Here is a 19,116-nt window from a genome sequence, read left to right as displayed (position 1 = left end):
TGAGACACAAAAGGCTATAGCAAAACAGTGAAATGGTTCTTCGAGTGCTTGTGAAAGCAGGATCACCCACTCTAGAGCCTAGTGCAGAACAGCTACCTAAAATGTGCCCAGACTTTCTATGAAAGAGGCTTATTTGCTTATCTTAAAGGGTAGGCCTTAGGGATAGGCCCTAGGGGGTAGACATTAGATATGTCTAATTTAATACAAACCTATGAATCTACTGAAATACTCAGGATGGAGGCCAGTGGGTACCATCTTTGTGCTCTCCAGATCACTGGTACCTCCCAGAAAAGGGTTTGCACCTCTGCCTGGTGTCCTGATTACTGCAGCTGTTGCCCAGGGGACACCTCTAGATCACCTGACACTGGTTCCTTCAGAGCTTATACTCCTAGGTCCCGTAAGACCACAACAGAGAAGGAGCATGGCAGAGGTGCAACAGACTACAACAACCAATGTTCCTGTGAAAGAGATCTGTTATCTGTTGACTTGGAGGCAAGCTTCTAATTAAACACACATCTAAAGGCTATCATCCTTTCCAGAGAACTGGAGGGCAGATCCTGTCTTTGTGCTGTCACTCTGTCCCACTCCAGAACACCTGTATCTCCTGGAGGGCAGCTTGCGTACCTGGTGCCCTAGTTTTTGTGACTGTCACCCATGGGACATCACTTGATCACTCAGTTCTGATGGCCACTGGGGCCTGTGTTTATGAGTTAAAAGGGACATGAGTGAAAGAAAAACAAAAAAACAGTTATTAACTGCTAACACCCCAGGAGAGTAGACAGAAATACTAGCTACTAGGAACCACTACAAGTAAAGTAGGCTGCTTGGACAGTCACAAAAGTTTGAGAGACAGTCAGGAGCTAGGTATGGCTGAATGGAAAGGTTCATCTCCTAAACAAGGATACTCCTTCCGAGCTGGGAGAGGTCATTGTTTTAGCTAATGCACTGCACAGATACCAACACAGAGTCAAGGAAAAGAAGAAACAGAGGAATGTGTTCCAAGAAGGAACAAGATAAGCCCTCAGAAAAAGACTTTAAGGAAAGTAATATAAGTAATTTTCCTGATGAAAAATTAAAAGGAATGATCATAAAGATGCTTGTCAAGATCAGGGGGAGAATGGATGAACAAAGTGAGAATTTTAACAGAGAAGAAAAAATAAAAGTACCAAATAAAAGTCACAGAGCTGAAGAATACAATAATTGAACTTAAAGATATAACAGAGGGGTTCAACATTAGACTTAATGAAGAAGAGGAAAGAATCAGTGAACTCAAAGACAGGACAGTGGACACCCAAGCAGAGAAGCAAAAAGAAGAAAACAAGAGTGAAGACAGCTTAAGGGACTTATAAGCTAACATCAAGCAGGCCAACATTTGCAATAGAGGGTCCCAGAAGGTGAAGAGAAAGGGGCAGAAAATATTTGAAGAAATAATGTCTGAAAACTCCACTAACCTGAAGAAAACATAATTCAGATCCTGAAACCCTATAGAGACACACCAAAACACATTACAAATAAAGTGTCAAAAGTCAAAGATTGGGAGAGCACCTTAAAAACAGTAAAAGAAAAACAAATTGCTTTGTACAAGGGAACCCCTACAAGACTATCAGCAGAAATTTTGAAGGCTACAAGTAAAATAGCATATTCAAAGTGCTGAAAGGAAAAAATTGTCACCAGTTTTTAGTCTACCCAGCCAGACTGTCATACAGAATTGAAGGAGAGAGAGTTTTCCAGACAAGCAAAAGCTAAAGGATTTAATCAGCACTAAACTAGCCTTATAAGAAATGTTAAAGGGATTTCTTCAAGCTGAAACAAAAGGGTGCTAATTAGTAACAGAAAAACTTACGAAAGTATAATTTCATTGGTAAATGCAAATATGTAGTAAAACTCAGAATAATCTAAAATATTGTAAAGTCAGTGGGTTAATCACTTATAAACTAGCACAAAGATAAAGAGACAAAAGCAGTAAAAATAACTACAAAATTTGTTAAAGATACACAAGGTAAAAAAAGATGTAAACTCAAACTGAGACATCATAAAATGAAGGAGAGAGTAAAAAATGTAGAGTTTTAGAAATGTGTTCTGTCTTAAATTATTATCAAAATAAAACAAACTGTTATAAATATAAGTTGTTTTATGTAACCCTCATGGTAATCACAAAGCAAAAACTTATAGTAGATACACAAAAGATAAAGAGAAGGAAATCTGACACTACAGAAAATCATCTAATGGAGAGCAAAGAAAGAAGAATGGAACAGAGGGATTAGAAAACAGCCAGACAACAATGAACAAAATGACAATAGGTATCCACCTATTAATTATTACTTTGAATGTAAATGGACTAAGTTCTCCAATGAAAAGATGTAGAGTGCATAAATGGATTAAGAAAACAAGACCCATTTATATTCTGTCTTTAAGAGACTTCAATCTGAATGAAGACTGAATGAAGGAATGGAAGAAAAGGTATTCCATGAAAATGGAAATCAAAAGAAAGCTGGGTAGCTATGCTTATATCAGACAAAATAGACTTTTAAGACAAAGACTGTAATAAGAAACAAAGAAGGCTACTATATGACAATACAAGGGCCAATACAATAAGAAAATAAAACATTTGTAAAAATTTATACACACAAAATAGGAGCACTTAAATGTATAAATAAAATACTAACAGACATAAAGGGAGAAATACACAAAAATACAATAATGGGAAGAGCCTTTAACACCCACTTTCATCAACGAATAGATTATCCAAAAAGAAATTCAATAAGGAAACATTCGACTTAAAGGAAAACTTAGACCAAATGAACTTATTAACAAAAATAAACAACATTCCATCAAAAGGAACAGAACACACATTCTTCTCAAGGGCACATGAAACATTCTCTAGGATATACCATAACAAGTTTTAATACTTTAAAGAAACTGAAATTATATCTTTTCCAACCACAATGGTATGAAACTAAAAATCAATTATAAGAAGAAACAGGAAAATTCACACATATCTAGAGATTAAGCAACATACTACTGATCAGCCAATGGTCAAAGAAGAAACTAATACCCTTAGACAAATAAAAGTGGAAATACACGTAACAAAACCTTACAGGATGCAGCAAAAGTAGTTCTAAAACGCAAGGTCATAGAGCTAATGCCTATGTCAAGAAACAAACCAAAAAACCCTCAGACAACCTAACTTTATACCTCAAGTAGCTAAAGAAAAACAAACAAACAAACAAACCAAAAAAACCCCAAGTTAGTAACAGGAAGGAAATAACAAAGATCAGAGAGGATATAAATGAAACAGACACTATAAGGACAATAAAAAAGACCAATGAAAGTAAGAGCTGGTTCTTTGAAAGATAATATTAACAAACCTTTAGTTAGGCTCACCAAGAAAAAAAGAGAGAGGACTCAAATACAGGCATACCTTGGAGATACTACAGGTTCAATTCCAGATCACCAAAATAAAGCAAGTATCATTATAAACTGAGTCATGTGAATTTTTTGATTTCCACGTGCATATAAATCTTATATTTACACTACACTGTAATATATTAAGTGTGCAATGACATTATGCTTAAAAATCAATTGACATACCTTAAGTAAAAAAATAATTCTTTCTAAAAAATGCTAACCATCTGGCCTTCAAGAAGACATCTTTTTGTATTATCAATGATAACTGATCACAGATCACCATAAAATATAATAATAATGGAAAAGTCTGAAATATGGTGATAATTACCAAATATGGCACAGACATGAAGTAAACATGGAACAATGGCACCAACAGACTTGCCTGACTCAAAAGCCACAAACATTAACTTACAAAAAAAGTACCGTATCTGTGAAGTGCAATAAAGCAAAGTGAAATGAGTACCTCCACAAATAAAATCAAAAGCCACAAACATTAACTTATAAAAAAAAGTACCATATCTGTGAAGTGCAATAAAGCAAAGTGAAATGAGTACCTCCACAAATAAAATCACAAATAAAAGAGGAGACATTACCAAGAAAATACAAAAGATTTCAAGAGACTACTATTAACAATTACACTCCAACAAATTAGACAACTTACAAGAAATGGATACATTTCTAGAAACATACAACCTCCCAAGATTGAATTATTAAGAAAAGAAAATCAGAACAGACCAATTCCTAAGAAGGAGATATATGTAGTCAAAAAACCTTCCAACAAACAAAAGGACCAGATGGTTTCACGGGTGAATTCTATAAAATGTTTAAAGAAGAGTTAACAACAATCCTTCTCAAAATCTTCCCAAACCTGAAGAGAACACTCCAAAACTCATTTCATGAGGCCAGCCTCACTATGGATACAATAAGGAAACTAGACAAGGATACAAAAGGGAAAAACAAAACAAAACTAGACAAGGATACAATAAGGAAAAACAAAACAAAACAAAACCTCATGGACATAGATGCAAAAATTCTCAACAGAATACTAGCAAACTAAATTCAACAATACATTAGAACAATCATATATCATTATCAAGTGGCATTTATTCCAGGAATGTGAAGATGGTTCAACAAACACAAAATCAATCAATGTGATACACTGCAAACAAAATGAAGAATAAAAGACATCTAATCATCTCAATAGGTATATAAAAAGCATTTGACAAAGCTCAACATACATTTATGATAAAAACTCTCAACCAAATAGGAATAGAGATGAACTTCAACATGATACATGACTAGCCCATATCTAACACTGTAGTTAAGGGTGAAAAACTGAAAGCTTTTCCTAAAAGATCAAGAACAAGGCAAGGATGTCAACATATAATAGTGTAAATACTAGCCAAAATAGTTGCGGAAGGAGAAGAAAAAGTATCTCAATCAGAAAGGAAAAAATAAAACCATAACTATTTGCATATAACATGATATACAGAAAACCCTAAAGATTTCACCAAAAAACTATTAGAACTAATAAATTCAGTAAAGTTGCAGAATACAAAATTAAGAGATATAAATTAGTTGTGTTTCATTACACTACTATGAACTACAAGAAAGAGAAGTTAAGAAAACAATTCCATTTACAAATGCATCAAAAAAAGAATAAAATACCTAAGAGATAAATTTAACAAGGAGATAAAAACCTGTATTTTGAAAACTATAGGACAATAATGAAAGAAATTGAAAAAGACACAAATAAATGGAAAGATATCCCATGCTTATGGATTCTAAGAACGAAAATTGTTAAAATGTCCATACTACCCAAAGCAATCTAAACATTCAATTCAATCCCTATCAAAATCTCAATGGCATTTTTCACAAAAATAGAACAAACAATCCTAAAATTTGTACAGAATCACTAAATAACCTGAATAGCCAATGCAATCTTGAGAAAGAATAATTTTTAAACTATATTAAAAAACTATAGTAATCAAATCAGTATGGTATTGGCATAAAAAACAGATACACAGATTAATGAAACAGAATATAGTCCCCAGAAATAAACCCACACATATATGGTCAATTAATTGATGATATCAGAGCCAAGAATATACACTTCAGAAAAGATAACCTCTTCAATAAAGAGTGTTGGAAAAACTAGACAGACACATGAAAGGAATGAAATTGTACTGCTATCTCACACCACACACAGAAAGAAACTCAAAATGAATTAAAGCCTTGAATGTAAGAGGTGAAGGCATAAAAATCCTAGAAGAAAACATAAGCATTAAGCTCTCTGGCTTTGGTTTTGATGATACTTTTTTTGATCTGACCCCCCAAAACTAAAACAGAAACAAAAATAAACTATAGGGACTAAGGCAAATCAAAAACCTTGCAGAGCAAAGAAAACCATCAACAAAGTGAAAAGGCAAACAATCAAATGAGAGAAAATATTTGCGAATCATATATCTGATAAGAATTTAATATACAAAATATATATAAAAAACTCACATGGAGTTCCCATTGTGGCGCAGTGGAAATGAATCCGACTAGGAACCATGAGGCTGTGGATTTGATCCCCGGCCTTGTCCAGTGGGTTGAGGATCCGGCGTTGCCGTGAGCTGTGGCATAGGTTGCAGATGTGGCTCAGATCTGGTGTTGCTGTGGCTCTGGCATAGGCTGGAGGCTACAGCTCCGATTCGACCCTTAGCCTGGGAACCTCCATTGTGGCAGGTGCAGCCCTAAAAAGATAAAAAGACAGAAAAAAAAAAAAAAGAACTCACAACTCAATAACAACAACAAAAAATCTGAGGAAGAAATGGGTAGAGGATCTAAACAGACATTTTCCCAAAGAATACATACAGATGACCAACAGGTACATTAAATAAAAAGGTGTTCAACTTACTCATCATCAGTGATTTGATAAAATCAAAACCTCATACCTGTTAGAATGGCCATTATCAAAAAGTCAAGAAATAATAAGTGCAGGAAAGGATTTAATGAAAAGGGACCCTGTGAACTGTTGGTCAGAATTTATACTGGTTCAGCCACTAAGGAAACCAGTACAGTGTTTTCTCAAAATCTGAAAATAGAACTCCATATGATCCAGCAATTCTACTCTGGATATTCATCCCAGAGAAATGAAGACAGTAACTCAAAAAGATATATGCACCTCCACATTCATTATAGCATTATTTACAATAGCCAAAACATGAAAGTAACCTAGGTGTGAATCAATGGATAAATGAATAAAGAGGATTTAGTGTACACACACACACAAACACACAACAATGGAATATTATTCATCCATAAAAAGAAACTTTTGTCTTTTGCAACATACCTTGAGGGCTACGTAAATCTGGCTATTTAGTCAGATACAAAGACAAATGCTACATGATCTCAGGAATATGTGGAATCTAGAAACAAAAAAGAAAACCCAAATAAATGAAATCTAAACTCTAAGTACAGATGACAAATTGGTATGGAGTGGGAATGGGTGAAGTGGATGAAGATGGTCAAAAGATATAAACTTCTAGCTATGAAGAAAACAAGTCCTGGTATTCTAATGTACAGCACTGCAACTATGGTTAATAATACTATACTGTAATACCATGAACAATTGTAAGTCAACAGAGTAGATAACCAAATGAAATGGACAAACTCCTAGAAATACGCAAACTACCAAAACTGACTCAAAAGAAATAGTAATTCTGAGGACACCTATAATAACAGATTGAATCAGAAATCAAAAACTTCTCAACAAAGAAAAGTCCAGGACCAGATAGTTTCACTGGTGAATTGTACCAAATATTTAAAGAAAAAATAACATCTTCTCAAGCTCCTCCAAAAATGAGGAAAGGAGGGAACTCTTTCTAATTCATTTTGTTGGGTCAGCATTACTCTGATACCAAGGAAATAAAAAAGCACTATAAAAACAATATATTTTGTGAATACAACTGATGAATATCCTTAATGAATATAAAAGCAAAACTCCTCAAAATATTAGCAAACAGTATCTAGAAGCATATAAAAGGATTACACAGCATGACCAAGTAGGGTCTGTCCTAGGAATGGGAAGGGAGAGTCAACATATGAAAATCAATTAATGTAATATGACACATTAATAGTATGAAGGGGGGAAAATACACTATTATTTCAAAGAAGTAGAAAAAGAATTTGACAAAATCCAACATCCTTTCATGATTAAAACATTCGATAAAAGAAATAAAAGGAAATTTCCTCAATATGATAAAGGACATATATGAAAATTCTATGGCTAATATTATACTCAATGATGAAAGAATGAAAGACTTCTCCTTAAAATCAGGATACCAGCTTTCACCACTTCCATTCAACACACTACTGGAAATTCAACCAGAGCAAAGAGGTATAGAAAAGGAATAGAAGGCAACCAGACTGAAAAGAAACAAAACTCTATCAGCAGCTGACATAATCTCATGTGTTGAAAACTATTACAGCTAATAAATTCAGCAAAGTTGCAAAATACATAATGTACACACATAAATGTTGTATTTCTAATATACTAACAACGAAAATTCTGAAAAGAAAATGGAGAAAATCATTCCATTTACAATCAAAAAGAATAGTAAGCAAGGAGGTACAACACTTACATACTGAAAACTGTAAAATATTGTTGAAAGAAATTAATAAGGACTAAATAAATGGAGACATCGCATATCCACAGACTGGACAACTTAATATTGTTAGGTCAGCAATATTCCCCAAAGTAATCTACAGATTCAATACGATCCCTACCAAAATCCCAGGCCTTTCTTGCAGATATGGAAAAGCACTCCTAAAATTCACATAGAAACATAAGGGACCATGAATGGCCACAAAAATCTTGAAAAAGAAGAACAAAGTTGGAAGAGTCACACTTCCTAATTTTGAAAAGTGCTATAAAACTACAATAACCAAAACAATGAGGTATGACTTTAATCTCAACAGGGCCCTCAAAAGTATCTTTTTTTTTTTTTTTTTGCTTTTTAGGGCCACATTCCCGGCATATGGAGGTTCCCAGGCTAGGAGTCTAATCAGAGCTATAGCTGCCCACCCAGGCCACAGCCACAGCAATGCCAGATCTGAGTTGTTTCTGTGACCTATACCACAGCTCACGGCAATGTTGGATCCTCACCCCCTGAGCAATGCCAGGTTCATACCCGCAACCTCATGGTTCCTAGTTGGATTCATTTCTGCTGCGCCATGACAAGAACAACCCTCAAAAGCTTTTGGCTTTTGGTATATACTTGGTGTTTCACCCACAACAAGAATAAAGAAGGCAAACAATCACTGAGAGCATAGGTATACCAAGCACCAGATTGGTCACTAGTGACAAAACAGGATTCTGGACAAGATGGCAGAGTAGAAGGACTTGCAGTCCACCTCCTCTAACGAAAACACCAAAATTAAAACTAACTGCTGAACAACCATTGATAAAAAAGACTGGAACCTACCAAAAAAAAAAAAAAAAAAAAAGATATTTTACATCCAAAGAGAGAGAAGAAGCCACAATGAGATGGTAGGAGAGTATTATAATCAAATCTCATACTCACCAGGTGGGAGACCCACACAAGGAAAAATAATTATATCACAAAGGTTCTTACACAAGACAGAGTTCTGAGCCCCACATCAAATAAAGTTCCCCAGTCTGAGGACATGGAATCAAGAGAAGGAGCCCCCAGAGAATTTTGCTTTGACGACAAGCAGGGCTTGAGTGCAGGAGCTCCACAGGACTGGGGGAAAAAGACTCCTCTCTTGGAGGGCACACACAAGGTCTCATATGCACTGGGTCCAACATAAAGCAGTGACTCCATAGGAGCCTGGAGCTCTCCCAGAGATAATCATTTTGGCAAAGAGACCTGGTCCCATTCAACAGCCTACAGGCTCCTGTGCTAGGATGCCTCGGGCCAAAACAACCAACAGAGTGGGAACACAGCCACATGCACCCATCAGTAAACAGGCTTCCTAAAGTCATAAAGAGTTCACAGCTACCTCTAAACATACCCCCTGTCATGGACATGCCCAACAGAGGAAAAGACACAGCTCCACCCACCAGTGGGCAGAAACCAGTGCCTCCCATTAGAAGGCTTGCACAAGCCCTTGGACCAGACTAACCCACCAAGGCATAGATAAAGAAGAAAGAGGAATTATGATCTTGGAGCCTGCAGAAAGGAGACCACAAACAATAAAGTTAAACAAAATGAAACAGCAGAGAAATATATTCCAGAAGAAGGAACAAGATAAAATCTCAGAACAACTAAATGAAGTGGAGATAGGCAATCAACTTGAAAAAGAATTCAAAGTAATGATAGTAAACATGATATAAGATCAATCCATCCTGGGGTGGGGAGACAAAACAGAGCTGGAGCTATCAGGCTCTCTGACTTCAGACGATACTACAAAGCTGTAGTCATCAAAGCAGTATGGCACTGGCACAAAAATAGAAATAGTGATCAATGGAAAAGGATAGAAAGGCCAGAAATAAATACACACACCTATGGTCAACTAATCTATGACAAAGTAGGCAAGAATATACAATGGAGAAAAGACAGTATCTTCAATAAATGGTGCTGGGAAAACTGGACAGCTACATGTAAAAGAATGAGATTAGAACACTCTCTAACATCATACACAAAAATGAACTCAAAATGGATTAAAGACCTAAATATAAACCCAGACACTATACAACTCTGAGTATAATATGGGAAGAACACTCTCTGGCATGAACCACAGCAATATCTTTTTGATCGCACCTCCCAAAGCAATGAAAATAAAAAAAAATAAATAGGACCTAATTAAAGTTAAAAGTTTTGCACAGCAAAGCAAACCATAAGCATAATGAACTGACAACTCACAAAATGGGAGAAAATATTGGTAAATGATACTAATTAATGATCCAATATTAATCCACTTGAACAAGGGATCAATCTCCAAAATATACAAACAGCTTATAAACTCAATAACAAAAAACAAACAACCTAATCAAAAAATGGGCAGAAAACCTAAACAGACACTTCTCCAAAGAAGACATACAGATGGCCAATAGGCACATGAAAAGTTGTTCAACATTGCTAATGATCAGAGAAATGTAAATCAAAATTACACTGATGTATCACCTCACACCAGTCAAAATGACCATCATCAAAAAGTCCACAAATAGGCCATCAGATCGAGATGGCAAAGGAGTAGGACATGGAGCTCTCTTTCTCCCACAAATACATATACATTAAAAAAAAAAAAACCTACATGTAGAATGATTCTCATAGAACATTTATTGAATGCTGGCAGAAGACCTCAAGGGCAAGAATATCTCCACATAACTTGGTAGGACAAAATGGAAAAACAAAAAAACAAAAAACAAAAAAAGAGAGAGAAGAGGAAAAGAATCAGGACAGGACCAGCACCCCTGGGAAAGAGCTGTGAAAGAGGAAATGTTTCCACATGCCAGGAAACCCCCTAACTGGTGGGGAGATCACCTGGGGCAGAAGGGTAGCTTCAAAGCTTTGGAGAAAAGTGCAGCAGCCAGTCTGAGGAGGGTAAAAGTAGAGAGAGAGCCATATACAAATTCAGTGGCACTGCCTGGCACACCCCAGCCTAAGAAGCTTGGGGCTTCAGAGAGACCTGGGGAGGGACTGAGGTTGGCTGCATGGAAACAGCCTGAGGGGCACAGAGTGTGGTATGCCACAGCAGAGGGAATGAGGAGCCCTGGGCCTGCCAGAGAAGCAAGGGCTTATTGTTGGGGAGTGCAAGAGGAGGTAGTAGGACTGCCACAGGAACTTCTTTTTCCATGTGTGAGCTTGAAGGCAGCAGGGCATCACTTATATGGGCTACGGGAGCATATGAAAGCTAAAAGAGCCATCTTGAACTCCAGAGGTGGGCACAGCCCCTGCTGTAGACAGTCCTAAGACCAGGCACCACCCTCCATCAACCCCCTGTGGGCTATCTCCACTGTCAAGGGTCAGGAAACCTGGCGCCATCTGTCACTTCCCCAGGAGCACACATGGCCTGCCACCACCACCACTCTTGCCAAGGGCCCAACGATCAGGCACTACCCACCAACCCTACCTCCCTAGGGGTTGCAGCTACTGCAAAGGTTCCATGACTGGGCACCACCCGCCACCCCTACCTCTCCAAGAGCATGCTCAGCCTGCCACCCCTGCCAAGAGCCTTATAGCTGGGCATCACCTTCCTCCCCATCTCCCCAGGGGTTGCCACCACTGCCAATGACCCCCATGACTGGGTGCTGCCCATTGCCTCCACCTCCCTGCAAGTGCACACAGGCAATGCACCTGCACACCCCCTATAAAGGGGATAATGGCCTGTACACGCCAAGGAAAGAGACAGCAAGCATCCAAACAAAAAGCAGCCCTCATGCCAAAAAAATAGTAAATCCCCATAAGTGACACAGTGATGCTCCTGCATATACACAGCCTTTCAAGATACTGTAGATGATTGTTTCCCCTCAACTGACATAGAAAGAGAAATACAAGCAAAATGAAGAAGCAAAAGTACAATTCTCAGTTAAAAGAACAGGAGAATTCCCCTGAAGGAGCAAACAATGGAACAGACATTTTCAGTCTAATAGATACCAAGTTCAAAACAATATAATGAAAATACTGAACATATTAAGAAAGGCTATTGACAGCAATGTTGATTACTTTAAAAAAGGAACTAGAACTTCTAAGGATGAAACAAGAAAAAATTAGAAAATTTCCAAAGGCCAAGAATAGCAGCATAAATAATGTAGAGGAACGAATAAGCGACTTGAATAATGGGACTCACTCAATCAGGACAGGAAACAGAAAGGCAAATGAAAAAAAATGAAAGCAATATAAGAGATCCATGGGATAACATCAAGTGGGCCAATTTATGCATAATAGGGATTCCAGAAGAAGAAAAAGAAAAGGAGATTGAAAATATCTGAAGAAACTGTGGCTGAAGAATTCCAAATTCTAACGAAGGAAATATGTACCCAGATACAGGAAGCACACTGGGTTCCAAATAAGGTGAACCCAAACAAACCTACACCAAGACATAGTATAATAAAAATGGCAAAAGTTAAAGAGAGGATTCTAAAGGCAGCAAGAGAAAAACAAAAGTTAATTACAAGGGAACCCCAATAAGACTATCAGTTGATTTCTCTACAGAAAGGCTACAGGCCAGAGGGATTGCAGGATATATTCAAAGTTCTAAAAGGGAAAAATCTGCAACCTAGAATACTCCACCCAGCAAGATTATATTTTAGAATAGGAGGAGAAATGAAGAATTTCTCAAACAAGCAAAAACTAAAAGAATACACCAATTCTAAACCTAAAAGAAATACTGAAATATCTCCTCTAAAAAAAAAAGAAATAAAGAAACAAGAAATAGGAAGGAGAAAAACCACAACTGGAATGTAAACATGTAAATAAACCAGTATACAGTTAAAAAAAGAAAACAAAACAAAACACCTACTTGTGAAGTGATAATAAACACAAGGAACACCAAAAGCATAAATATGAAGATGTTAAAAAGGACATCAAAATAAGAAAACTTGGGGAAGGAGAGTAAGAAAGTGTAAACTCTTTTTTAGAATATGTTTGAGCCTAAATGATTTTCAGTCTAAAGAAAGTACATACAGTTTGAAAAATAGGGCAACCACAAATCAAAAACATACAACAGACTCAAGCAAACATTAAAGAAAGAGAACACAAGCATAAAATCTAAAGAAACCATCAAACCACAAGATGAAAAAGGAACAAAGAAGAAACATAGAATCAACTGGAAAAGGAAGTTTAAAATGGTAATAAATACATATATATGAATAATTACCTTAAATGTCATGGACTGAATGCTCCAATCTAAAGACAAAGAGTGGCAGATTGGATTAAAAAAAAAAACAAAACAAAACAAGGAGTTCCTGTCATGATGCAGTGGTTAACAAATCCGACTAGGAACCATGAGGTCGTGGGTTCGATCCCTGGCCTTGCTCAGTGGGTTAAGGACCCAGCATTGCCGTGAGCTGTGTGCAGACATGGCTTGGATCCCGTGTTGCTGTGGCTCTGGTATAGGCCGGCAGCTACAGCTCTGATTAAACCCCTAGCCTGGGAACCTCCATACGCCACGGGAGTGGCTCAAGAAAAGGCAAAAAGACAAAAACAAACAAACAAAAAACCCCAAAAACTTACAATAGGCTGCCTACAAGAAACCCACCTTAGGGCAAAGGACATACATATATTGAAAATAAGGGGATGGAAGAAATGTGCTTTACACAAATGGAAATGACAAGAAGGTGAGAGTTGCAATACTCGTATCAGACAAAACAGACTTTAAAACAAAGGCCATAAAAAAAGATACAGAAAGAAACTTTTTTCTTTTTGTCTTTTTAGGGCCGCACCATGGCACATGGAAGTTCCCAGGCTAGGGGTTGAACTGGAGCTGCAGCTGCCGGCCTACACCACAGCCAGAGTAATGCAGGATCTGAGCCACGCCTGCAACCTACACCACAGCTCACCACAACGCTGGGTCCTTAACCCACTGAGTGAGGCCAGGGATCGAACCCACGTCCTCATGGATACTAGTCAGATTTGTTTCCACTGAGCCACTATGGGAAGTCCCAGAGAAAGACACTGTTTAATGATAAAAGGATCAATTCAAGAAGAGAATTTTACACTCATCACATGAATATACCTAATATGTAACACTCAAATACATATTTTGGTGCTGGAAAAATTGGACAGCTGCATGTAAATCAATGAAATTAGAACACATCCACAAACCATGCACAAGAAATAAACTTAAAATGGATTAAAGACTTAAAACATAAGCTATGACACCATAAAACTCCTAGAAGAGAACATAGGCAAAACAGTCTCTGATATAAATCTTATAAATATCTTACTAGGTCAGTCTCCCGAGGCAAAAGGATAAAAACAAAATAAACAAATGGGACCTAATCAAACTTACAAACTTTTGCACAGCAAAGGAAACCATTAAAACAAAAAACCAAAATGACAACCTAAAGAATGGGAAAAAATATTTGCAAAGATGCAACTGACAAGGTTTTAATCTCCAAAATATACAAACAACTCAAAAACAAAAAACAACCCAATCAAAAAATGAGCTGAAGACCTAAAAAGATGTTTCTCTAAAGAAGACATAGGGATGGCCAGTAGGCAAATGAAAAGATGCTCAATATCACTAATTATTAGAAAAATGCAAATCAAAACTACAATGAGGTACCACCTTACACGAGTCAGAATGGCCATCATTAAAATGTCTACAAATAACAAATGCTGGAAAGGGTGTGTAGAAAAGGGAATTCTCCTATACTGTTGGTGGGAATGTAAATTGGTACAGCCACTACAGAAAACAGTACTGAGGTCCTCAGAAATCTGAAAATAGAATTACCATATTATCCAGCAATCCCACTCCTGGGCATATATCCAGACAACACTATAATTCAAAAAGATACATGTACCCCTATGTTCACTGCAGCAGTATTCACAATAGCCAAGAAATGGAAGCAACCTAAATATCCATCCAGAGATGAATGGATTTAGAAGAGGTGATATATATACGTAATGGAGCACTACTCAGACATAAAAAAAACAACATAATGCCATTCTCAGCAACATGTATGCAAATAGAGATTCTCATGCTAAGTGAAGTAAGTCAGAAAGAAAAAGTCAAATATCATAAGATATCATTTATATGTGAATTCTAAAATATGGTGTAAATGAACCTATCTATGAAACAGAGACAGACTCACAGACACACAGAACAGACTTGTGGATGCCAAGGTGGAAACGGGAGGGAATGGGATGGACTGGGAGTTTGGGGTTAGGTAGATGCAAACTATTACATTTAGAAAGGATAAATAACAATTTCCTACTGCATAGCACAGGAAACTATACCCAAACTCTTGGGACAGACCATGATGGAAAACACATTAAAAAGAATGTATATACATGTATATACTGAGTCACTTTGCTGTACAGCAGAAATTGACAGAACACTATAAATCATGTGCAATAAATTTTTTAAAATAAGTCTACAAACAATAAATACTGGAGAGGGTATGGAGAAGAGGGAAACTCCCTACACCATTAGTGGGGATGAAACATGGTACAACCATTAGGGAGATCAAAATGGAGCTTGCTTAAAAAACTAAAACTAGGAGTTCCCATTGTGGCACAGTGGTCAACAAATCCAACTAGGAACCATGAGGTTGCAGGTTCAATCCCTGGCCGTGCTCAATGGGTTAAGGATCTGGCGTTGCCGTGAGCTGTGGTGTAGGTTGCAGGTGCGGTTCGGATCCCATGTTGCTGTGGCTGTGGCGTAGGCCAGATATAGTTCCAGTTAGACCCCTAGCCTGGGAACCTCCATATGCCACAGGAACAGCTAAAGAAAAGGTAAAAAGACAAATAAATAAATGAAAAACTAAAAATAGAACCACCATGTGATCCAGCAATCCCACTCCTGGGAATATATCTGGAGAAAATCAGAATTTGAAAAGATACATGCACCAAATGTTCAATGAAGCTCTATTTATAATAGCCAAGATATGGAAGCAACCTAAATGTCCACTGATAGAAGAATGGATGAATATGTGGTACATATATACAGTGGAATATTACTCAGCCATAAAAAAGAATGATATAATGGCATTTGCAGCGACATGCATGGGCCAAAATGATATAGATGAACTTATTTATAAAACAGAGTTCCTGTCGTGGCACAGTGGAAACAAATCCGACTAGGAACCATGAAGTTGCAGGTTCAATCCCTGGCCTCACTCAGTGGGTTAAGGATCCGGTGTTGCCATGAGGTGTAGGTTGCAGATGTGGATCGGATCTGGCGTTGCTGTGGCTGTGGTGCAGGCCAGCAGCAATAGCTCCGATTAGACCCCTAGCCTGGAAACCTCCACATGCCGCAGCTGTGGCCCTAAAAGGACAAAAGACAAAAGAAAAACAAAAAAACAAAAAAACAAAAAAAACAAACCAGACTCACGGGCTTTGAAATTAAACTTATGGTGTCCAAAGGGGAAAGGTGGTGGTGGGGTTTAAATTAGGAGTTTGGGATTAACATGTACACACTATTATATACAAAATAAATAATCAAGGGAAACCTACTGTATAGCACAGAGAACTCTACTCAATATTCTGTAATAACCCATATAAAAATCTGAAAAAGAATGGATGTATGTATATATAAAATTGAATCACCTTGCTGTAAACCTGAAACTCACACAACATTGTAAATAAACTATACTCCAATATAAAATAAAAACTAAATTTAAAAAAAGTGAGGTGTTAGCATAAAGACAGACACAGAGGTCAATGGAACAGAACTGAGTCCAGAAACAAACCCCTACATCCACTGCAGTTAATTGATTTTCAATAAGACCTTTCATTGGGGGAAAGAATAATCTCTTTAACAAATGATGTTGAGACAACTGGATATTCACATGCAAAAGAATGAAAGTGAATGCTTACTTCACATCTCATAATTAGGTTAAAATGGATCAGATATAATTTTATAGCTAAACATATAAAACCCTTATAAAATATCGAGGGAAGACATTGTGACCTTGGATTTGGCAATGGTTTCTTAAACAATAATATCAAAAGCAAAAGCAACTAAAGAAAAAAATAAACTTAGAATTTTACATATGACAGGATACCATGAAGAGAGTGAAAACACAATCCACAGAATGGGACAAAATATTTGCAAATCATTTATCTGCTAAGTGTTTAGTATTAAGAATATATAAAGAACTCTTTTTTTTCCCCCAAAAAACAAAGGCAAGAAGTATATGAAAAGATGCTCAATGTCACTGAGTAACTAGGGTAATGTAATCAAAACCCACAATAACATAGCATTTCACATCCATTAGAATTTCTATAATTAAAAAAAAAAACAGAAAACAGTGTTAGTAAGATGTAGAATAACTGGAACTCTCATACATTGCTGGTAGACGTGTAAAATGATGAAGCCACTATGGCAGTTTGGTGGTTTCTCAGTAAGTTAAACATAGAATAAACATTTGACCCAGTAACAAACAACTACATATATATATATTATAGTCGTGTGTACGTGTGTATATACATATATACATATATATATATATGTATTTATACACTAAAAGAGAGAAAACAAATATTCCAACAAAAACTAGTACAGGAATGTTCATAGCAGCTTTATTCACAATAGCCAATAGAAGGAAACAACCTAAGTGTCTATCAAATGTGAATGGATAAACAAATTACTACTCAACTAATAAAGGAATGAAATATTGATGAATGCTAAAACATGGATAAACACTGAAAACTTTATACTTTGTGAAAAGGCCATATACTTATTTCACTTATCATAATAGAGTACATAGCATAAATACAGTCAGTGCTTTTGATAATATACTATTTAAAGTCTGTATTCCTTGCTATATTTTAAGCACCAAAGAGGGTGGGAGAAAGTTTTCATCTAACACTTTTTATCACTTGGCAAATTAACTTTTACACGGTAGCATTTCAAATAGCTATTGAATGAATGAAGGCCATTCACTCTTAAAATCCTTCAATAGTTTGCTATTACTCATTATAATTCTCAACTCTTTATGACAGTCATAAGTCCTAAATGATTTGGCCCATTTTTCTTTGTAGTCTTATTCTCATTTCATTCAATAACTGTTTAGTGCATACTTATGTTCCAGGCACTGTGCTTGGTGTTAAGGATACAATGGGAAGTAAGATACATAGTACCTTACCCTTTTGAAGTTTATATAGACTGGCAGGAAAGACAAATAACAATAAAGTAGTAACAGAGGGAAAAAACAAAACTTTATATATCACCACATGCTAGCAGGTATATTTGACATGGATTGTGGGATAGGAAACAGCAGATCAGGAAGACCTTCCAGAAAAAGTGACATTTAAGCTAAAACAGGAAAGACGAAGAATTAGCTGAGTAAAAAAGAAGGCAAGTACCAGACAATGGGAATGGCATTTGGAATCTAACACTGAAACACACAGGGATCTAAATGAAGTTACTTCTATAAGACTGAAATATGGAATTATTGGGGGCAGAAGGGGAACAGAGAGATGAAGCTGAAAAGGTAGGTGCTCTAAGAGCAATAGAAAACCATCAGAGGTTTAAGAGGAAAAAAAAAAATCACTGGCTGTTAACTATCTGTGTGCATATCTGATTGAGGATATGAACTGTGTTTACTTAATCATTTCTCCAGTGACCAGAACAATGCTAGGCATGCACTAGGTATTTGGCAAGTATGTACTAAGCACTACTGAATCAAAACACTAACCGGTAGATGAAAAAAAAAGAAATCCAATTTTTGATTCCATAATCTATTAAATGTAAACATAAATACACTAGAGATTCCTCAGTGACAGCTACAATGAAATCACTGAAATTAACTCATAAAAATTAGAGTGTTGGAATTCCCATTGTGCCTCAGCAGTAATGAACCCAACCAGTAACCATGAGGATGTGGGTTCCATCCCTGGCCTTGCTCAGTGGGTTAAGTATCCTGAGCTGTGGTGCAGGTTGCTGATGTGGCTCAGATCCTATGCTGCTGTGACTGCAGCTCCAATTCGACCCTCAGCCTGAGAACTTCCATTAGGCGCACATGTGGCCCTAAAAACAAAAAAAGAAATTAAAACTTAAAAAAAAATAAAATTAGAGTGAATCAATTAT

General features: G+C 36.7%; 1 protein-coding gene across 8 annotated transcripts in view; it reads right to left on the bottom strand.

Annotated features, from left to right (window-relative positions):
* Positions 1 to 19,116, bottom strand: part of KIFAP3 (kinesin associated protein 3) — a 183,104-nt gene that overhangs the window by 151,447 nt on the left and 12,541 nt on the right. The window contains exon 2 of one of the 8 annotated variants that reach the window (XM_005663106.3): positions 6,746 to 6,821. The exons of the other annotated variants lie outside the window; for them this stretch is intronic. The gene's annotated coding sequence lies outside the window, so the exon portion shown is untranslated. The remainder of the gene's footprint in view (positions 1 to 6,745; positions 6,822 to 19,116) is intronic. 8 annotated transcript variants of the gene reach the window in all.

Source organism: Sus scrofa, chromosome 4, assembly GCF_000003025.6.
Source record: "Sus scrofa isolate TJ Tabasco breed Duroc chromosome 4, Sscrofa11.1, whole genome shotgun sequence".
In the NCBI taxonomy this organism is placed as follows: domain Eukaryota; kingdom Metazoa; phylum Chordata; class Mammalia; order Artiodactyla; family Suidae; genus Sus; species Sus scrofa.
The sequence above is the reverse complement of the archived record's forward strand: the minus strand, read 5'-3'. Positions and strand labels throughout refer to the sequence as shown.